At 31.7% G+C, this 24,856-nt stretch overlaps 1 protein-coding gene across 2 annotated transcripts in view; it reads left to right on the top strand.

The window, feature by feature from the left end:
* Positions 1-343: 343 nt before the first annotated feature.
* chinmo (Chronologically inappropriate morphogenesis) overlaps positions 344-24,856 on the top strand; it is a 144,968-nt gene continuing 120,455 nt past the window's right edge. For both annotated transcript variants that reach the window (XM_088266217.1, XM_088266216.1), the window contains exon 1: positions 344-445. The gene's annotated coding sequence lies outside the window, so the exon portion shown is untranslated. The remainder of the gene's footprint in view (positions 446-24,856) is intronic.

Raw genomic sequence — 24,856 nt, forward strand, 5'->3', positions numbered from 1 at the left:
TTTCATTACACTAGAATGCCTAATTTAAAATGATAATATTTTGTCAATGTTTTATAAAATATGTAGCAAACTTATGTTTTTATCTTATTCACTCACTTTTACCTTGAAAAAAAAAACATTGAAATTTACCGTAATCATATTTATTTTCCATACAATATTTAGTGTTTTGAAATATTTATTAACTATTAAAGTAGTAAGCCTTTAAATTGAGCTTGTTGATTGCAAATGAAGTTGTTATTACTGATTTCAAATGTATACACTTTTAATTTCTTGTGTTGTTTCCATAAGAAAGTGAAGTTATAACAAATTATTTTCAAATTTGACCTCCTTAAGTGTACACATTTTTCGATTGGCAACACCAAATTTAATAGAGTAACAAAATTACGTTTCATGGATTGGTTGGAAAAGCGAAGTGTTTTCAAATTCGAGGCAGAGGCTATTTTAGGTAAGTTATTTATAAAGAAAATTTCAGGAAATATGTAAATATATTAATTAATTTTAAAGAATTTATTTGATTTTGACAGTTATGTCAGGATTAGGACATTTTATTGCTTTTCCGTGTCAATGCATCAGCTGCAATTTGCTTTGACAAGATGGTTGCATTACGGATATTTTGACAGATTTGGCTTTCCCAATATTCACTTCCGGGAAATGTATGCCATCTGTATTGCATTTTCCGAATTGATCATGAAGTATATGTTGATGTTTATTGATATTCAACACATGACACTTCATTTACGATGTGATAACGAGTGATATAATTAAGCAGTGCATTTTATGGTGTTTACTACACATGCTCCAAATTCTACCTGGTAGATATTGATTGACTGCCGTAAGCACCAAACAATACGAGCTGCGCGTACATCAATCACTCAGAGTTGATTGATTTATTATTATTATTATTTAGGAGTTCTACGTAAATAAATGAATGATAAACAATGAGTGTATTATACAATTAGTAGGTACTTTCTTAGTTTTCGTGAAATGAATTAGAGAAATGCACAAAATCGTTAAGTATGTCAAGCACTGCAAGAGGCGGAAGCATTTTAAAATTCTAACTCCGGTGGACGTGATCGTGCTATTGATAGTTATATTATGCACAGTATTTATGCACAATAAATATGTATATATATTTATATATATATATATATATATATATATATATATATATATATATATATATATATATATATATATATATATATATATATATATATATATATATATATATATATATATATATATATATATATATATATATATATATATATATATATATATATATATATATATATATATATATATATATATATATATATATATATATATATATATATATATATATATATATATATATATATATATATATATATATATATATATATATATATATATATATATATATATATATATATATATATATATATATATATATATATATATATATATATATATATATATATATATATATATTTACATTTACATATATAAATGCAAGTCGATTTTTTTGAAAATAGTTTATGTGCTTTTACGTTGCACCCACTTCAAATCCTATATGATTCCAGTTGGATGAATATAGTTAATTTTTAAACTTGTAGGCGGTATATTTGAAGAGATGCACTGAATACCATTGTATTTTAGCGAACTCGCCGACTATTGATCAGTCGTCTATTTTTTCACCCGACTTTTCGGCCTACCTTTTTTTAAATAGTCTACCTTTTTTGTACCATTCATTATGAATGATTAAATATACAATCATGAAACAAAACTGATTTTTGTTGTTTTTACTTAGTCGATTGTGATAAATAATTTACTTCTTTTAATGAGCGATAATTTTTCATATTGTCTTTATGTGTAAAATATTTTTTTCTTTCTTCCAACTTGTATCCGCACCCAGCGGTGCATAGGGTACTGCATCGCATCGACGCAGTGTTATCTTTATCGTTAATGAGGAGAAGGCGAGGTGATCAATCCTGCGCTTCAAGTCCCAATACTTATATGGTGTCCAGTATTAGAGTGAAAAATCACTATTGTATTTGACTCCCCTGAAAATCAAACGTGGAACCTACCACTACACTACGGAAGGGGATGAAAATTACCGGCACCTCCAATTCAATCTATGTCAATTATTTTAACACAGCGTTTAAGGTTTAACTGCTGTAATCACCGAATAGTCGTCAAAGTGGCTGAACTTAGCCGACTAATCGGTGCATCTCTATTTTTTTTAAATAAAGGCAAATTTGTACTAGAAAAATATTTATGCAGCTCATTTAAGTATACTCCGTTCTATTATATTCATGGAACAGGGTATAAACACCGGTTTTCACCCGCTCCCCTTGTCTAGTTTGTGCCGGTTTTAATTTGCAAAATGCGTTAACGGTACACAGCGGAGCGGATTGTATTAGTTAATTAATTTAGTCCTGTGGTTGGGTAAACAGTATATTATAATCTGGCTACTTGGAAGGGTTTTATCAATTTCATCACTAAATCGGCTGTCATAGGATGCAAAAATTTATATAAGCACACATATATATGTAATAAAATACCTAGGTACCTACCTACCTATACATTTTATTAAGTACTTACAAATAGTACCTACATAAAACAGTTCTACCACCAGATGTCGCATGCGTCGCACTGAATAAAACAAAAGACTTCAGATAGAAAAAATATAATATTCTGAACTGTCAAAATCAGATAGATAGATAGGAAAGTATTACAAAGATAAATTAAGAATAAACTTTAATTACAAAGCAATACTTTGTTTATTTTATTATTATACACCCACTTTACAAAGAAAAATACTACCCCGTTATATATATATATATATATATATATATATATATATATATATATATATATATATATATATATATATATATATATATATATATATATATATATATATATATATATATATATATATATATATATATATATATATATATATATATATATATATATATATATATATATACAGGGTGGCGCAAAATTAATCATCCTATCGTAAGATGTTATGATTTTTGCAAGTGGCGTCGTACGTCAATCATATTTGATATTTGTGAACTAGACAGCCTCAGTATACAAACAAATTGAGAAATTGATAAAACGGAGAAAAATGTGTATCACCACTGGCGGATATCATCTTTTCTACTTGACAGAAAAAATTGTAAAGGTCCAAATAATGATTTCCATTACTTGAAATCATTTGTTTTTATTTAGTAAAAACGGTATTTCAAAACGAATTTAAATGATTAATTTTTCGCCTCCCTTAGTTTGTATGTAAACTGCAGCTGTATAGTTTACAAATGTCATATATGATTGACGTACGACGCCATTTGCAAAAATTATACCATCTTCCGATAGGGTAATTAATTTTGCGCCACTCTGTGTATATATGTGTGTCTGTACGCACATTTGTATATATGTGGTACCTACGTTATATATGTGGTACCTAATTGACAAATAAGATGTAAATAAACTTTTGCTTGTAGGTATACTCGTGTATATCTGTTTATCGATCTAAAATGACAGCCAATCTGCGCAGGAAAGTTGCACACCTGAGAAGACTTAGAAATTTGTTAATTTAGCAGAGTTTGGCTTCTCTCGGATGTAAGCTACCGGCATACAAACGGCATTAATGATTGCCACCCTCCCCGCGTCCCGCTCCGCCCCGCCCCGCCGCGCGAACCCATTCCAGCCCTGTGATCATGTTTGTGCATCCTCGGGTGGCTTCACCCACCCTCTCCGCCTCGGCACCGAACATCAAAGCTCCTCTGAAGCGCATTCCATTTAGCATTATTGAATTTGCGTACGAAGGGGTTGACTAACGCAGATTCCATCGCCTGTATCTCGTGAACAATACACTCCGCTCCATATGAATATGTATTTCACAACCGCCATCAAAATACCCAATTATCCGCTCGACAATACAGGCGGCTCTCGACTTTCTCACAATTCGCTATTGCGAATATTGAGAAAATACGTTTTAATGTGATTTTTGACGATATATTACAAAAATGGCCATATGTTTGATTTTATTTACCATATTGCACCCTTCTAACATAAGTGTATAAACATGACTGATAACCGGAGTAACTGCAGTCTTGATTGGAACAAAATTAAATTAAGGACCCATATAAGTATTTGTATTAACAAATCTTGTTAATATTAACCTAGTACCAAAAAACTATATACAAACTAAATTATATAAAAAAATACGCTATGTCGTCCATGTTCCCTGTTTCCAATCTTCATCCAGTTAAATTATATGAAGACAAGACGATCAGGTGATCTGTCAGATTCATGGATTCAGGAGTGGAAGATATTTAATACGATACATTTTTTAAAAATTAAGAAATGTACGCAAGGGTTTTGGATGACAAATCAAACTTAAGCTCAATCTTACACGCAATTTTTGGTTGCGGAAGGGTTTCCAAGTTCACTTGGCACCCCTCAATATAGCCTAAAGAAAACTATTTCAAATTATCCTTAAAACACCGTCCGACTACTCTACTATGATGTTTTCCAAGAATCAAAAAATCTTTATTACTAATAAACAAACAAATAAATGAGTGTCAACGAATTAACCGAACAAGAACGAGTGGAGCCTTTATCATTCCAAAAAAAAAACGACACAAATTTGTCGGAAAAGCATAATGAAATGAGAGTGGTGAAAGTTTATGTTAAATTCAAACAAAATATTTAAAGGAAATTCTATCAACATAAAAAAATATATCTAGTTAGATTACTGATACGATATTTTTAATGCTTGAATATCTTTTTATTCTTTCAATTCTTCTTAGACTAGTTCTTTTTATTATTACTTTTAAATTGCATAGTTTAATACAGCATTGTTTTAAATATAGCATTTTAAGTTTTCTTAATATCCTGCCTAATAAATTATATTTACAATTTCAATTAAAAATGAAGTTTGGAAAATGAACTCCCTCTCTTCACACGAGCAGTAGGCTCTGTGAGAGGGGTAATTCGTTATTGAATATACTGTTTCTTTGAATGTTATTATTACTCATAAATTAAATTATTACACAATAAAAAACAAATGTTTTAAAAAAAAAATCCTCTAGTTTTTGTACCCTGCTTATAAATACAAGGTAAATTACAAGTAAGAGATTTTTGTATATTTACTACAGTGTTGTCAAAGATATCGCTAACTCCTTTCAAGAACGTCATAAATCAAAAAACTTGATTTTTCAGGAGAACGTTTTTAAAGTTTAAAAATAAAGCACAATGTTTTAAAAATAAATATGAAGCCACTTATTGAACTTTTTACTGTGCAACAAATCTTTTAGGTAAAACCTGAAGGCTTTTTCTCCATTTGAAAAATGTTTAGTTTATTTAAAATAATAATTAAACAATACCTTTTCTTCAAAATGCAAAAACAACACTTTCTGCCCTGTAGCGGGTAAATATTAAGTTAAAAATATGCCTCTTTTCCTGGGATATAGTACATTTTCTGGGCATTCCGAAAACACGCACAGCTGAAAATTGACGATTTTTGATTTATGACGTTCTTGAAAGGAGTGAGCGATATATTATGTGGAAAAAAGGTAAAGTAGTGCAGCTCAGCCGCTCTACTCTACATTACTTGGCTCCATATATACTCGTTATTACATATTAATATATCACAGAAAAGTGCATTTCAACTGCTTTAAACTAACATTCATTGGCTCCGGGTAAATATACGCGCTTTGTAATAAAAATGTTATTTGTACTCATAAATTAAATTAAATTTAAAAAAAAAAACATTCGACGTAAGAACTCAGGGTTAAAGGACAAAACCGCTTTACAGGAAAGGAAATACATACGAAGTAGATACATACGAATACGTTAACCTTTCCGGGAGTATGGACGTAAATGAACGTCGGTGCGAATTTTCCTCAAAGGAGTATTGATGTTAATAAACGTCGAAGTCTATCTGTCAGTTGGTATGATGTAATTTGTATAGTAATGACATCTGTGGATATTTGTATTTAACTTTGTCATAAAGTAAAACCTAGAGTTGGTGAGCTTTATTTTTTATTAAAAAAGTATCGCGGACTCTTCAGTCAGAGTCAGAAGTCAGAGTTTCTCGGTTCAAATCCACTCTACCACAATACGATACCTATTTTTAATAATGAGCCGCTTAGGCTCACAGAAATAGTATGAAATTGAAATATTTGTGTTAATTTAAAAAACAAAAAACATTTCTCTTTTTTAAAAAAAAATAATTCTATCTTCATAATACAAAGATTTTATTTTTAAAAAGTACATATTTAATGTAAAAAAAACCCACTCCCCGAAGAAAGTCGGACATCAATTATTGTACTCCTGGAAAGGTTAACGTAATATTATTAGTAACTTATAACCCAATAACATTTGACGATTCTTAGCTCTTGATCCATAAACCCACCCCCTTTTAGTTTAGAGTGTAGACTTACGTAACCGCAGCTGCCAAGTTGAAGCGAAATTTCTAATTAACATCAATCTAAAGATTTAGATTATGTCGTGTTAACCTGTGTATTCGTATTTCCACCGTAAGGAATTGAGCAAATCTCTGGGAGATAATCACCCTGTTTATTATTTACGTTGTAAGACATTGAACGTACAGAATTCCGTGTACTTGTCTGATTGTATTTTGTAATCTACGTGTATTGTTTAAGGCAGTATCTGCGTAACTTGTTAAGCACTGGCGTTATTTTTATTTATTATGCGTTAAGGCCCAGTTTTCGTTAAGTCGCAACATAATTTTCTCCAAATCCAGGTAACATTTTACGTAATTGATTTTTTCTTGAAACACCGTTTTTGCATTGAAAAATTTAGTTTTTCTTCGAAATGATTATATGATTTTGAAAAAATGAGTTATTGAAAAGTAAGAGTTAAAAATATATAAAAATATTTTTTATGTATATGTATTTAAAAACTAAAAAATAACCAATACACATTCTTTGAAAAAATTGGGCTTGAACAGACATGTCGCTCACTCCTTTCAACAACGTCATGTATCAAAAATCGTCAATTTTTAGTTGTGCATGTTTTCGGAATGCCCAGAAAATTTACTGTATCCCATCAAAAGCAGCATATTTCAAACTTAATATTTACTCGCTCCAAGGCAGAAAGTATTGTTTTTGCATTTTGAAGAAAATGTATCGTTTAATTTTTTTAAAAAATATACTAAATATTTTTTAAATGGAGAAAAAACCTCCAGATTTAACCTAAAAAGATCTGTTGCACATCAGAAAGTTGAATAAGTGGCTTGATATTTATTTTCAATACATTTCATTATATTCTTAAACTTTAAAAACGATCTCCTGAAAAATCAAGTATTTTGATATATGACGTAGTTGAAAGGAGTGAGCGATGTGACCTCCGGTGGTCGCCCGACGAATGAATTCTGTGTTTGCGAATATCCCTTTAATACTCCTGGCAGTGCATTAACGTACACAAATACGCAATAATTGCAACTGATTCAATATGCGTGGCAACGATGCTAAAAGTGAAAAAACGTCTCGAATTTTCGATTTTTCGATATTGCGGGCCGTATTCAGTGGTGATTTCTAATGATACTCCGTTTTGAATATGAAATAGTGAAAGGTTAAGAACTTGCTGCTTGCATAGTTTGCACGATGTGATGCACATTGTCCAAAAACTTTCTTACGTAAAATAAGCGAATGTGAAAAGGAAACTACTTTAAATTCTGCTTGAACAGTATTTTTATAGCATTTGTTTTAAGCTTATAATGTTTTATATCCGCCTCCGTAGTGTGATTGTTAGTATATTTGCCCACCATGCTGAAGGTCCCGGGATTTATTCCCACGGGGGCCGAAATAAATATAACTGATTTTTCAATCTCATATTTTTTATTACCCCGGATATGTACCTGAAATTCAGGGCTTTTCTTTACTTTACTTTACGTATTCAACGATCAATATAACACTCCATTGGGTGCGGATGAGGGTTAGAAGAAGAAAAAAAAATCTGATCTACTTTCAATAGCTAATAGTAATAGTAAGTGTGGCTCCTCGAGTAAGTATTTCATTACACCTTAGTTAATCATCAAAAATAACATATTTAAAAAAAGTTTTTTTACGAAAGTCGTAGTAAGGATAATATAATCCACATACAACTACTAAGCTAAGGAAATTGTTCATCCATACAGTATAAAAATAAGAATGGATCAAAATTCATTTCATCATTTTATGTGCCACACTTACCCCAATTTTCACCTTACTCAACAATGCGGGTTTCTCAGTGGTTAAGGCAAGAATATAATTTTATACGATTTTCTATATTTTCCTACAAAGCTTTATGTAGAACGTCGAGGTATTGGGTACCCGCGTTTCTTACGTAGACGGCAAACTAGGCCAACTTTTGGATTGTAACTTTTCTTTATCTTTCTCGAGTAGTTGTAATTTCGTTGACCTTTTTTCTTTCCGAGCTTTCGCTAGGTTCACGTGAGCAGCATCCTAACGATTGTGGGATTTATGCGCCTTCGTTAAATTCATTTGTGAGGCAAATCCCTCGCGCATAGTTATCCGATATTCCTTTTAGGCGCCCCATTTTCCTTTGTGTCGGTCAGGAGACGTACTTCCTATACCCACCTACACTTCGTCCCGTTTGAGTAGGAGTAGGTGTTTCTATTTCCTGCTAAGCCTCGGGAGACCCGAAGTGTCTTCGTTATAATGCGGTCCTATCGAGTTACGACGTTTTTAATATCTAATTAGTACCTTATCGTGTTACTGTTTTTATTTCAAGTTAAAGGGATTAAAATAACTTATTTTGGCTTTCAAATTTAGGAGTTATAAGAAAAGACTTAGGCAAGGTACGAGGTTCTAGGCTACTCACAAAAATAGATGAGTCTACTTTGATCAAACTACTAAAATGATTCCGATCGAGAATCGCAGGAGCCATCAATAATGATTGACGTACAACTGGTTGAGTGGCGGCTGACGGTAGGTACTAAGTACCTACCAATGTTATCGATGGAATGCGTATGAATATGTCACTTTTTGATAGGTTCCAATAAATCAAATAAGTGTATATGTATAATGATGTTTATTTTTAATTTTGTTTATTGTAGAAAATTGTTGGTGTTGGTTTCCAATATGTAGTCATAGATATATTCGTACAAATTATATTTAAATATTCGCATGCTTTCTCGCGGTAGGTACTTACAAAATGCGTCATATGAACCTGGCTACATAATACCTTAATTGGCGTCATTCCTATTTTTTTCAAAATCATCTGAGGTTGATGTTGTGTGTGAGTTTATTTGAGAGGTTTAGATAAATAAAAATAAAAAATACTAACACCCACATCATACATCGATTTGCATTATGTAATAAATTCCGTATTTTTAAAATGCCACGAAAACTGCGTCGGTAACGTAAGTACGGGGTTAAACATTGTTTTCCTCGAAACTGAAATGAAGTTCCTAATGCAGTGTCGAAGGGTTAAAATTCTCCGTTTTGAAGTATTCGTGTATGTATATTATACGCGCGTGTAGTGGTGAGCAACTCGCACACTGACGCTCCCAGCACCTCTACATCTGCGCGGCATCGTGAGCGGCCCTTCCGTGTATGCGTGCACCGCACATTTCGGATGTACGTCACCAGCTACGGGCTAGATAGCTAGCGCACGTGTCTCTACGTGGCAACCTTCGACCGACGTCGGTTTGCCTGGTCCTTTACAAAACTATCCACGTGAGTTTTCCCTTTGTTCTCCTGGATTTTGCGGGCTTTCGTGGGTCGAAGTTCGATATATCTGTCTCTGTTTCGGATCGAGTCCCCTTTGATGACATTCTTATTGATGTCGAATTTTGAGCCCCGGATCTATGGAATATGATGAATCGCCTTCCCTATAATGGACCGAGGCGGGAGAGAATTCAAGAGGGGTTTTGTTACCGTAGACCTTTATGTACAAGTTCATATTCCTATACGACATCGCACTCTACCATATATCGCTCACTCCTTTCAAGAACGTCATAAATCAAAAAACTTGATTTTTCAGGAGAACGTTTTTAATGTTTAAAAATATAATACGATGTATTAAAAATAACTATCAAGCCTCTTTTTGAACTTTTTACTGTGCAACAGATATTTTTAGGTAAAATCTGAATGTTTTTTCTCCATTTGAAAAATATTTAGTATGTTTTAAAAAAATAATTAAACAATACCTTTTCTTCAAAATGCAAAAACAACACTTTCTGCCCTGTAGCGGGTAAATATTAAGTTAAAAATATGCCTATTTTGCTGAGATATAGTACATTTTCTGGGCATTCTGAAAACATGCACAACTGAAAATTGACGATTTTTTATTTATGACGTTCTTGAAAGGAGTGAGCGATATAACGTTATTTACTAAATTCAGGGGTATTCTCAACATTTATCGAAGATTTATTAATATTTTTAATTACAACTTACTATTGCAAATATGAAATTTATGAACCTGATTACATTTTTAAAAAAATACATCGTATAAATACATATTTCCAAAAAATCTAGTCTTAATTACTTACCTCAAGTATGTGCATTAATTACTGATGAAAGATTATTAGATTAATACTTAACGATATTATGATACCATATCGCTTTAAAATTGTCATAATCATATCCTATCTTTATTTTTGTTTACACCAAATTGCAGACATGCTGTAAATAATTTTTAATTGATAATCTATTTTGATAAGAAAATAGATATATTACTAAGCTTCGACGTGTCTGTTGATCACAATATCGTAGCATTACGCTTGGAATTATCGCAAATGCGGAAAAAACGTGGCTTTTATGCCAACATTGAATGAAAAATTTATTGTGTCCACCATCTTAAATTTCAGGGAGACCTTGGCTTATATTAATTATTTAATTTTACGTACTTTCCCACAAAACAGGGAACAAAACATCACAGTCTTAGTTGAATTTGAAGTGCAGTTTATTGCATTCGTACTGTGCAAGCAGAACTCTTGCAAGGTATTAATACTGTGGGTACAGGTAGGTACGCTGTACTATCGTGTATGTCACGGGTTTGATTCCCAGTCTGTACAATATAATTAATCTTGTTTCAATCGTTTGTTATACAACAGTGCCAATTATCTAATCCCTAAAACGTAGCACCCAACTACACTCCCTTGCTTCATAGTATTTGCAATCAAGAAAATGTCCGAGCAAATTTAGTGTGGCACCCCCGCACCGTTGTACATATAAGGGAACATAGGTATAAGGGAAAAAGAAAAGTCAATTTACAGTTCTTTGTATCTTCACAATACCTTTTTTAATATAGTACTCATATGCAATTTGTATTAATTAGTAATAATAAGTATTATATCATATTTATAAACAGCTAAATTTTATCATGTATTTTATCTGTACCTATCTAGATTCTAAAATATTGAACGTTAACCTAATATATTTCTAATCTTATCTTTATATGCGCGTTCCGACGCTGTCGGTGCGCCAAAATTGAATTACAGATAATTGTTTAAGTACTTTCGTACATATTTGTAAAAATATTATTGAGACAAAATATATGACATTGCATTTCTTTTCTTGCCGATTTCTTCTTATATACCAGATAAATGTCTTATGTAACATGGATGCAATGAAGTGAAAGTGATGATTACCTTTATGACCGTAATGTTTACGCTTCTTTCCGGATATTAATTATATCATAACTATCAATAAATAAATATGAGCATTTGGGATTTCAGAAGTTTGTATCTACAAAATAAAATAATGTTCGCATTTCTTTAACGTCGGTTTTAGGCTGTCGATTTCGGTGGAAATTTTACAGCGGCTCTCAAACGTTCCGTATGAATTCATATTTTGAAACGTTAATTAATTTTTATTTAAATGTATATAATTCATTTGAAAGATAATTTTTCCTAATGCATTTTATATTCTGGGGGAAATTCTTTTACGTTAAAATGTAAACTAGTTATAATAATGATAATAGGCACTACCCACTTTTATTATTAAATAGCAAAAGGTACTTTTAGATCTTATGGTTTCATTAGTGATCGATTGCAATAAATGCATGGAATTAAATAACGTTTTGACTATATAATATTTGATTTTGAATTATTATGTCTAATTTTATAAAAAAATAATAATTAAAAACAAAAGATAACATAAGGGATTTCGATCCGTTAACAAGGTATTTATAAATAAATATCCTAACCTAACCTAAATAGTCATATGCATTTAGGTTTTTAAAATCATGTTAAAGTCAGCTAACTTAAAAAAAGAGAATACGTTTTTTATTTATAAAATATAAATTACCACCGCCTTCGTCTTTGGCATATTTACAAAATTTTTAAACCAAGTTTTTTTTAAACTCAGGATTAACCACCCTACCTTCGGGTTATTTTCACGCATATTTTTTTATAAACAAGCAAAAAAATCACAACATTTGTTGTCACAAAATATTGTCACGTATGAAACCTAACAACAATTTGTCAATGTATCCGGTACGCATTAAATATTTTTGAAAGAGATATCTTTTCTCGTGCGCGTAGGTCATATGGGTTAGCGACGAATGGTGAAGAAAAACCGCGCGTATCACGTACGTTCGTTTGTGTAGGGCGGTTAAGGATCGATTTCAAAACTTCGAAAATATTATTGAATTTAATTGAGAAAAAAATTATGCGCACTAACATAAAATGAAAATAATAACCCTGCGGTAACTGCATGAAATAATCATTTCACTTATTAATTCACCGGTCAGTGTTGTGTGTTTTACTGTAGATTGATGGAATAGTTTTAATTTTGTTCATTAAGTTCCATAATATTCCGATGCAAGAACGACCTAAGCTGGGTGAAATAGTTTTCGCATTTAGTTTAAAAATATGGATCGTAGTTTATACAATTTTTGTACTATAAAATAATTGAAACAAATTGAAACTTAATAGTTATTTGGCTGCGCGCCTCGCATGGGTGTTCGCTGAAATTAATGACCTTAGCCTGCACAGAGTCGAATCGCGCATTCCAAGCACGCAGTAGGGCCATGTTCACAGGGCCCAGGCAAGCCGGCCCATTACATAATCGACTCGCATAATAAAATGTACATAATATTATGTATGTACCTACATACTACGTATTGCTGTATAAAAACATAGTGTGTTTGTGTGTACGTTCATATGTCTATTAATATGCGCACACATTGCTATTATCTATACATATATATTTATCATAAATTTTCTCAATTTTATTGTATGTATTGTATTTATTCATTTCAATTTTGTTTAATAATTTATCTTATACGTTTGGTGTGTATTAAATTCAGTTTTTTTTTATTTGAAATTCCATTATTCCTTACTATCTACAAAATATAAACGCCTTATTCCAATTTGTCTAATATTCAAAAAAATATTTCAAATTTTTCATCTTGGCTTTTTGGAAATCCGAAATTACAAATAATTTTTTTAATGTTCTACTCGTAAACTTGTTTTTTCTAAAGAAAATTCTATTGTTTATACTGACTATTTAGTTTTTGCTTTCTCCATAGTTTGATTAAGAAGCGGAAATATTTACCAAAAATATTGAATATTCTTATAGCGGTATTAACAATAAAGTCAATACAAATTAGGGATTAAACCAAATTCTCACCATCTCTATCCTAGTTTCATCTATTTTAAAACATATTTTTTCCATTTAATGATCGTTCCTTTCTAGTCCATGTGCTTATAATCGATAATAAACGTTACCCGATTCGATGTTTGACGAAATTTCCAGCGACAATCAGTAGAAAAAAAAAAAAAAAAAAAAAAAAATATATATATATATATATATATATATATACATATATATATATATATATATATATATATATATATATATATATATATATATATATATATATATATATATATATATATATATATATATATATATATATATATATATATATATATATATATATATATATATATATATATATATATATATATATATATATATATATATATATATATATATATATATATATATATATATATATATATATATATATATATATATATATATATATATATATATATATATATATATATATATATATATATATATATATATATATATATTTATATATATATATATATATATATATATATATATATATATATATATATATACACATATATATGTATATATTTGCGTTTTCTAATATGGATACGTTGTCTGTTTTACGTTATTTTAAAAAGTAGTTTTTCTATTTCTTTCGTAAAATATACTCATAACTGTTGTTTAATTCTCTCAGTATGTACAATGCAGGTCTTAAAAGGGTTTGATAATAGTCGTACGTCTTCTGTTAGCCCTGCATTCTGGATCAGTTGAGATCGCGTTCTAGGGCCTCTGAGAACTTAATCAATCGAAGTAACAAATAGGAAGCGAAACAAGGTCGCGCAGTAAAAGCGTTAAGGGCATATGCATATTTAATTATAATATATGCGGCAGCTGCGTAGCGAGACCTTTTGACCAGTGAGTTGTATTGGTACCACGCGGGCCCGCAGCCAATTTGGGGCTCAAGTGCGGCACGAAATGATTGCCGCATCTCTTGTGAACTCATCTTGCCTACGCTAGATTCATCATAACCCCTTTGTTCCCGTCTCTCACTTTCGTCACTACTTCATATTATTTAAAACATTTAGAGTGTGTCTAAAAACTTATTCACAAATCTGGATTATCTCCAATTATACGAGTTATTCTTTATATTGTTTTTTTGACCTCTCATCAACGATGAAGAAGAATATAGATTTTTATTTTATTTTTTTATTTATTGATTAGGCGTTTAATTTGTATAACTCCATTTTAGTTTATGCATTAATTGTAAATCAAAAACAGATTTTTTGAGTCTACTAAGTTGTATTTTACAAAAACACATAAAAAATAATATTGTGACAACTGTTTCGCCTAGTTATGGCATTATCAAACGAATGTGACACATTCGTTTGATAATGCCATAACTAGGCGAAACAATTGTCACAATATTAATTTTTTATGTGTTTTTGTAAAATACAACTTAGTAGACTCAAAAAATCTGTTTTTGATTTACAATTAATGCATAAAAGAATATGGAAGTCTGGGTATATAATTAAAATAATAATAATCATTATAATCCAGGATTCGAACCTCACATACAAATGAAAGAGTTTCTGCTCAATAAAAAGCTTCTTTGCATATCACCAATAAATGTCTCTAGTGAAATTGTAGTTATTCAAGCACAATGTTTCGAAATTCGATCATATATATAGAACTTCCAAGAATTTGAGTAGTGTGGTTGTCAAACATGGGTAGAATTGGTGAATGGTACACGTGTGTAAAATGATCACTTAAACCAGCCTATGACGGTCGTCAGCCCCGTAAATGCCCAGACTTCCATATTTTTCTTCATCTTTGTTGAGATGTAAAGAAATAATACTTCATATTATCGATTTAGCTATCTAGATATTTTTGCACATATCACAATCTGCATTTCTTTCAACATCGAATTTCTTTCGACTTGACGATATTATATAAAATGTGATGCAAGCAAGGTGTTATCATGCACATTTTACACAGAATTCTACCTATGATGTCAAAGCAATTTTTTGAGTATAAATATTATTTTCTCTAATCGTATATTAATTTGCATAATGCCATTAGTATCTAATAGTTATATTTCCGATACGCGATTTTTAGTAATTCACCCATTATTTTTTGCGAATTTCTGTTTATTTTTATACCACTGGCTTTAAGTGCAAAACAAAGTAGTTAATAAAGTTATATCCTATTCATTTCAAAATTCAGAAAAAAATCAAAAAATATAATATGGCCCCAGCCCTACTACTTTGGAATAGCGTGTTATGATGCTTAAAACAGATACCAACTTACCCTTCAATTTTGTCTAAATAGTAAGGTACGAGTATCTATCAGTGGGCCATTTGAATAATAATTTGGTATTAAAATGGTTTCTTGTTGACTCGTTTTGTTATTGCTTTAGAGATGTGGCATCTCGAATATCGCAGTTTGTTTTCGTAGACTCGAAAGGTTTTGAAAGTTCAAGGCCAATCTCGGAATCCGAGTATTCGGAGAGGAACGCACACTAGCCAGTTTGCTGACTTATGACTCGGCTATCCGGATATAGAGAAAGGTTGGCGCGGTGCATACATTACAGAAACCAGCTTGTTGTATGCGTCGTGGCTAAACTCCCAAATGGCTTCGCTGCATCACCTGCCAAAAGTTAGGAACGCGATTGACCTACTGGCCGACCCGATCGTTTGGTTTTGGTGCGACTCTTTTCTAGCCGAGGAGCAGTCGCTCGTCGTTCGCTGTTTGCGGGGAAACCAGTTTGCATTATTATTTCGATTCCGTCGAAAAAACTGGTCGGTTCGGGAGTAATGCACTCTCTTCTGAAATATTCCTTTTCGATTGCTGAATTTCTAATGTCGAATTCTTGTCGTCCGCACCTCGAATCTTCCCCACCCTAGCGACACGTGCGCTGGGAATGTTATTCCGAATATTATTTGTATTGTCTATGCGATTTACATTCCGGATTTTAGCGTCATTGGTGGGAGAGTTTGACAAATCAGTACGGTGACCAGCCGGGTTCAAATGGACAGTTTTATACGTTAAGCCGCATGGTACGATTCGGCCACGTATGGAACAGCCGTATATAATCATTTCTTGAATGTTTTCCGCAGATACTTTGTGGTACATTTTATAATATCTTTATGAAATTAATTAACTTTGTTTTCACCACTTTTTTTATTAATACAATTCAATCTACCGGTTTCAGCAATACATTGTCATCATCAGGGTTTATTTTAAATCAAAAACAATAAAAACATTAAAAAACTTCCTTACACTCCATAAAAATTCTAAAATCCAATATTTTTATGGAGTGTGTGGAAGTTTTCGGTGAAAGTATTTAAACGTTTTTATTGTTTTTGATTTAAAATAAACCCTGATGATGACAATGTATTGTTGAAACCGGTAGGTAGGTTGAATTGTATTAATAAAAATAGTGGTGAAAACAAAGTTAATAAATTTTTATAAAGTATATAATCATTTTTGTATTCTGTGTCTTAACTAAAATAACATTACATATTTAGTTATCATTTAGTAAATCATCCATAATTACAACGTATGTATTTATGAAATATCGGATTTGTTTTATTTTCCCATAGTATGCGGGTTCTATCGGTGGATAGACACAAACTTGGTATTTTTTTCAATTCTCCAATAATTATATTGTACCTTCCGAACATAATACAAATTTATGTAGATAAAAATAATATTTATCAGTTAACTGTTGACTTATTTATAGGAAAGGTATTAAGAAGCAGGACTTAACAAAAGTTATTCGCTCTTGCCAAGTGAAAATATCAAATATATATTGGTTGACCGATATGAATTGGAACAATTAACACTTCAATTTATTGATCTTATGCAATTAGTCAAAAATAAGTGCATGAATACATGTAGCTTGGGCAAATTCTATTACTGATCATCACATTTACTCACCAAAAGATGCTGAAACAGCTACCTTTATTTTAATAATAAAACCCTTATCCGCACCCCAATAGTGCATAGGGCACTGCTTCATATAAACGCAGTGTTATCTTGATCATTTACCCATGAAGGAAAGGTGATCAGCTCTCCGCTTCAGGTACCAGTCCAGGGTAATATTGAATAAATATAACAGTGAAAAAATCACTTATTTTTATTGGACCCCCCCTAGGAATCGAACCCGGGACCTACAGAACGGTAGCCGAGCGTGCTGACCATTACACTACGGAGGCAGACGGAAATTTCGAAAACCTTTATTTTACTAAGATTAATTAAAAATTATTAAACAAACACTTGGTTTTATACCACTTGAGTTTATTAATGACTACTAGTTTCGGAAGCTAAACTTCCACCGTCAGGTCTGAATAATTACTTAATAAGTTATTATTCATACCTGACGATGGAAGTATAGCGTCCGAAACTAGTAGTCATTAATAAACTCAAGTGGTATAAAAATAAGTGTTTGATTAATCATTCTTACATGTCTTACCACAAAGTAAATGCCGAAACAATAAATAAAATAAAGATTAATACAATTGAACTTTTTTGTTCTTGGAAAATTAATACGAAAGAATTATTTGTTATTATAATATGATGTAAATTAATTCTAGCATTACGACAAAGCAAGGAGTTTTTCTTTTATTTTTTGTAAACGAAAATTTTAGTACACGGCTTGTTCGTCTCTTGTGATTGCGATAATGCTATTTTTTCCCTTTTGGCAATGATAATGTTTCGTGTTTCGGATTGTCGCCAGTTCTGCTTTTCGTATGTACTTCATTTCCGCTGAAAATCAGTCTTCGTTGATTAAAGGAAATGTTTTTTTCTCGGCGTACGCTTTCTCAATCGTCTTTTCAGGCTTTGGACTATTCTAGGGGATGAGAATATTCGGCCTGCACGCATTAATACAAAGTTAAACGTCACTTACAAATACACAATAGTAAAAGGCAAAATAATATAGTAATAGTAAAAATCCTTAAGGAAAATGTCACGTTGAACTAGCAGCAGTCCCAAATAAAATAACTATTTACATTATTCACGATTTTGTAAACAACTTAAATTGTTTGTTATGTAATTCGCTTTCTCTGTTATAACGCAAATTAAAAAAAAATACTATAAATTAAATTAAAATATATTACTTAGTGTGAATCGATAGTGATATGTTTAATGCGTACTTTATAACGTGTGCAGCTTTGGAATGAAAAGTCTTTTTCGCGAGTTATATCCGTATTGATCACCCTAAGGTGCCAGTTCATATGAGCGACATGTTACATGTCGTTGTATATGTCGTCACCCAGACTATGAACCTCGTATCTCCATGAACAGCAATTTTGCAAGGAAACAAACTTACAACGTAAATATTTAATTGAAGTCATTGGGACAAAAATCACAAATTCCGTTTTTTTTTTAATTTACAGAAAACAGTAAAAATCTAAATATTTGTGTCAGCATATCATACAGCGCAGCAGTCATTTGGTTTTCTATAGGTCTTGTTAGTAATTATTATTCGGAATTTGGAAACCACAAAAAAGATACTAATCACTCATTCGACTCACATAAACTAAAATTATTACACCCTGTACCACAAAAAGTCAATTAATAAATAACTTTCAAAATTTAGATATCCAAAAAAACTTAAATTTTAATTTTAATGTAATAAATAATACAATATATTTATTAAAGATATATATTTATACAGTATATTTATTTACCCTTGCTTTCCATTTTTCTTTTGTTCTCAAACTCCATCCCCTGACTCGCCACCGAAACTAGTCGTTAAAATAAAATAAATGTACATGCAATATAGTGGTAAAAAACAAGTGTTACCTTTTAAATTTTAACCCTAGTTGACCCTTGTTTTTATTTACAAATCGAATGTTCACCTCAACTTTTACGTAGTTTACCTACTTCCGGTTTGACTCTGAAATCATATCCATCACCTTAGAATAGTTTATGTAGGTCTTTGTCATTATTTATTTTCAACTTCCTTTTCATGCCTCAATTCTTAGAAAAATGCTGGAATGATTGCGGGTGGTGTGAATCACTCCGTGTACGATTGTCATCATCCTTAGAAGTCCAGAGTTGTTGAGTTGTTCAAAGTTTAAAGCAATAATGATATCTGGTGACAAAAGACCCTTATTACTCCATGTGCAAGGCGACATTAAGCAAGTTTTTTTTAATGTACAATAAAATAAACTAAATATCATTCAATAGATGTACATAAATATGTATAAATAAAATGTTAAATCAAACACTGATTTTTAGAGTCTATAAAATTATATTTTATTTTTATGTGTTTCCAAAACAATAAAATACAATTTAGTAGACTCTAAACATAAGTGTTTGATTTTAACATTTAATAGATAAATTAAAATGGAGTTCTATAAATTGATAAACACCAAATCTACAAAAACATAAATATCAAAGCAATCTATAATTCCATCAAGAAATATTGAATTTTGTGAATTAATCTTATTTACGTTTGTTCGCTACATCCTTTCAAAATAATTTTCCAAGTTTTCAATTTTATTTTTTTGTTTGTTTTTATATTCATTTAAATGTGCTTCTTCTCTCATTCGTATATTGTGAATACCACTAAACAACCTCGAGTGCCTTAGCCATTGCTTCATATTCCCATAGTTACTATTATTCAATTTCCTTTCTTATATAGCAGTCCTTCACCCAGAGCTCCTTCTCTCGTCGTCTGTATCCCATTAAATATATTCTACTCCTACATTTAACAATCTGGAACGCAGGACTCATAACCTTCATATCATGAACGATCGAGCTAACGCCATTGCAGCATTGGATGCGGATGTAGGTCAGAAGAGGACATACTTATGATTTAAAATATTTAAAATATTCACAAACTACAAGGGACTTAATTTGAGCATTAATAGTTGCTAGATTCTGATCAATGAATGCCCTTACGAAATTTGAAATTGACGTCGCGTTTTCCAACAAACAGTAATGCTTAAGGGGTTATTCGCTATCACAGAATTCATTCCATCGGAGACCACCGGAAAGGTCACATATCTGTTCACGCTCGATTTTTTAAATAATGCATGGTATATTGGATATTTTTTGTTTTTTTTTTTTTTAATATACACAGATTTTTTTTAAATATATTTTTTTAACTCCTCGGCTTTCAATTACTCTTTTCTTTTCAAAACAATATAATTATTTCGAAAAAAAACTTATTTTGTCAATGCACAGTGTTTTAAGAAAAAAAAAGGTAAAATGTTACTTGGATTTAGAGAAAATTAAGTTGTGACTTATCGAATGCTGGGCCTTAACCTACATCTTCACTGGGATATGACGATTTTACAATTTTTTTTATTATTATTAGATTAAAACCAATATTTTTAGCTTTTCCACTTTTTTATTTGACCAGCGACCGGGTTTCGTCGTTACCGACATCATCAGACTGGTGAGAGGCTATACAAATTGTTATGTTATATATAAAAGAAGGCAGGAGTTGATAACCATGATTTGATATAATTTTATGAGAAATTAATTTAATTTGAGTGAATTTAAGTATTGTATGATATTTAAAATATTTTTTATAAAGGTTTTTTTGTATTGAAAGCACGATTTTATATAAAGTTATAATAGATTTGCATTTTTTGTAAATGAATTTAAATTATGTAACGAGGTATCAGGAAATGCTGGTTGACGGCTCCTTCCACTAAGCTGTGGTTGTCCGGGGGGAGTCCGAAGTTCTCTGAAATGTAAATTTCCCGGCAGTCATTTCTTATCGACAAGACATTAAGGCATCTATTGTTTCTTTTCTAATGGGTAAAGTAAGGGAGAATGAATGTGTGTTACTTGATCATTTAATATTTTTGATGATTATTGATTTTTGATGATGATTTTACAAATGTCTTATGAAATTTATTTTATTTTATTTTTCTATGCGAAAACGCGGTTTTAAGAAAAAAAATCAATTACGTAAAATGTTACCTGGATTTAGAGAAAATTAAGTTGCTACTTATCGAATGCTGCGCCTTAACCTAAATCAGGAATCTTAACTGGGATTTGACGATTTTACAAATATATTTTATGAAAAATGTTCTTTCATTTGTCAATGCAATAAGCGGTGTTTTCAGAAAAAATATCAAAAACGTAAAATGTTACCTAGATTTTGAGTAAATTATGTCGCGACTTATCGAAAGCTGGACCTTAACCTACATCTAGAATCTTCACTGGGTTATGACGATTTTTCAAATATCTTTTATTAAAAAAAAATCTTCTATTGTTAAATGCAAAAACAGTGTTTTCAGCAAAAAAATCAAAAACGTAAAATTTTACCTGGATTTAGAGAAAACTAACGAATGCTGGGCCTTAATAACGCAGAAAAATGCCTTTCGCATTATACCTCACGGCATTGCACGATCCCGCAGTTTTGGAAACATGTACGTATTATTAAGCGCATATTAAAGGGCAGGGTATAAATAATGCCGGGTCTACGTGTGGCCATCTGGCGCGATATTACAGGCTATATGGGCTCTGGGGCGACCTTATCAGCTGACGCCAGCAGCGTCGGTGAACCCTGGCACCCGACGCCCAACACCCCAGCCCGGGCCTAACCGCACCCGAATCTACCCAAACTCGGCCCGTTATGCCATACTTCAGCTCTTGCGATAGCACTATTTATAGGCGTACCCTATAATGCAGCGTATAATAATAGTAATAATAAAACCCTTATCCGCACCCCAATGATGCATAGGGCACTGCGTCATATAAACGCAGTGTTATCTTGATCGTTTACACATGAAGGAAAGGTGATCAGCCCTCTGCTTCAGGTAACAGTCCAGGGTAATAATATTGAATAAATATTACAGTGAAAAAATCACGTATATTTATTTTCCCCCCTTAGGAATCGAACCCGGGACCTCCAGGTCGGTAGCCGAGCGTGCTGACCATTACACTACGGAGGCGGAGGCTGCTTCGCAGCGTATAAAGTTCTCTATATTTTCTTTTCGTCCGCCTCCGTAGAGTAATAATCAGCACGCTCGGCTACCGTTCTGGAGATCCCGGGTTCGATTCCCAGGGTGTCAAATAAAAGTGTTTTTTTTAACTCTCATATTTATTCAATATTACCCTGGACTGGTACCTGAAGCAAAGGGCTGATCACCTGTCCTTTATGTGTTAACGATCAAGATAACACTGTGTGTATATGACGCAGTGGTGTAATTACATGCGAGGTCCGAAACCTCGCTTAAAAATAAAAAAAGTCTTTGCTCAGTAAAAGGTTTCCTCATTTCAACATATATGGCTGTTGTATACTCACACGTGCTGTGTCACGAAATTGCTCAATATCAAGAGTTCCGAAAATTAGAGTAGTGTGATTGTTAATCATGGGTAGAATGGGTAAATGTTACACGTGTGTAAAGTGATCACTTAACTAAGCCTATGTATGATAGGTCGTAAGCCAGAATTCCATATTTTCCTTCATTTATGTTGAGATGTCAAAAATTTAAAAAACAGATAGTTTGAAAATCTATTGTATACCATATTTTAAAAAAAATACATGTAATACCAATAATTTCAAACTGTATTAAACATATAACTTATAATATATTAATGCACAAAATGATCTACTAACTTTAAGTATTCTTTATTCTCCTTATAGGAGAAACGTTTTATCTTTTGAAACGAGTTTGAAATATAATATCGTAATAAATAATTTCTTACTGCCCCGATTTTATAGTAGGCACATTTATGAAATAAGAGCGTCTGCTACTCAATCAGGATAGAACTCATTGAAGAAACATAATCCACAATAATCGAGGGACGTTACTTAACGGTAAAGAGTGCTTCCAAAACGTGAGCTTTCAGAGCTTTAATATTCACAATGGAAGTAACCATTTCAAGCCTTGACTTTTCGTTTAACTGCGTAAAAGTACTTGATCTTATTTAACTCTCTGAGGCATGGAATTTCAGCAAATAAAAAAACCCATGTTGTGCAGAATTTTATTTGTATAAATTTTAACAACTTTAGTTTATTTTAATTAATAAATAAATAAAACTACACAAAATAATAAACCAAAAGTCTTTTAACTTTTTAATTATAGGTTGGGACTTAAATAGCCCGATGATAATAAATTATATCAATATTATAACAATTAAAATAATTATAAAATTTTCGAGGTAGTGTAAAAGAGATCTCACCGTGCAGTTTTAAATAATAAAAAAAGTGAGACACTTTTAACCCCGCCATGCCTCAAAGGGTTAAAGAAAATCACTCTTTGAGTATTTGATTGACCTAATGTGTGCTTATAATATTTTCACTACTACTACTGATCCTTATCCACATCCAATGGTCCATGTGGCACTGCATCAAATTTCCTGCATTGTCTATTGAATTGTTTATTATATGAAGGCAACGTGAGGAAAGAACGGTAACACGAATTTTTGGAGCAAATGTAATTTGAAAACGAAGCAGAAGAAGACCGAGAAAAACTTGGCACGATCAGGTATGTCAAATACTTGAAATTGGCCGGGTTAGGAATCGAAATAATCGGCGGGTATGTATGAGGAGATGCATGAATGTGGCAGAGGCAAAGAATGTTTGCAAAGACAGAGTGGCATGCCGTTTTTATTCTCTCTGCCTACCCCTGCCTACGGCGTGATGGTTAGTTAGTTAGTTAGGCAAGGTGATCAGTCCTGCGCTTATTTACATACGTTATAAACAGTCAAATTCGTTTATATTTTATTTATTGGTATTTAAAAAAAATATGTTATACTCTTTTTTGCACAAACCGTAATAGAGTGTCCATCATTTGGACTGATGTGATCAGGTTTATTGGATTAGATGATGAACGCTGAAATGCAGTCCAAAATGTTGGCAAGAAACGCTCGATATATGGCGTAAAAGCACAGAGAAAAGCTTTTGAGGTAACGCTGTGTAGATTTTTACACCTGGAAAAAATCTTTATAAAAATGTCAGTACACGTTTATTCTTCGAGGTATATGAAATGAGTCATTTAACACAACCAAAATATTTCATATTGCCCATAAACCATTTGTTTACTGTGGTGCGTGTTAAACCCGTCCGTTAGTGCTTAATAATGTAAAGTTATCGATCGGTACACTTGCGTTTTCTTGCAATAGAAAATATTTTAAGCCGAACGTGTAATTTTACCAACGATAACTACATTTATACTTTATTGATTTGTCTTTGTTTCGGGGGAATAAATATAGTTACCAAAGTTCGTTTTTGTTGACATTGATCGTCGTTCGTGGGTACCCACATGAATGATTTAATATGCGCGAGAATTTTAGTGTGTGTAGGTATTTTTAATAAAGAAAAAAAT

Source organism: Brachycentrus maculatus, unplaced genomic scaffold (genome assembly GCF_059751285.1).
Source record: "Brachycentrus maculatus isolate JH-2025_06_01 unplaced genomic scaffold, ASM5975128v1 h1tg000263l, whole genome shotgun sequence".
NCBI classification, from domain to species: domain Eukaryota; kingdom Metazoa; phylum Arthropoda; class Insecta; order Trichoptera; family Brachycentridae; genus Brachycentrus; species Brachycentrus maculatus.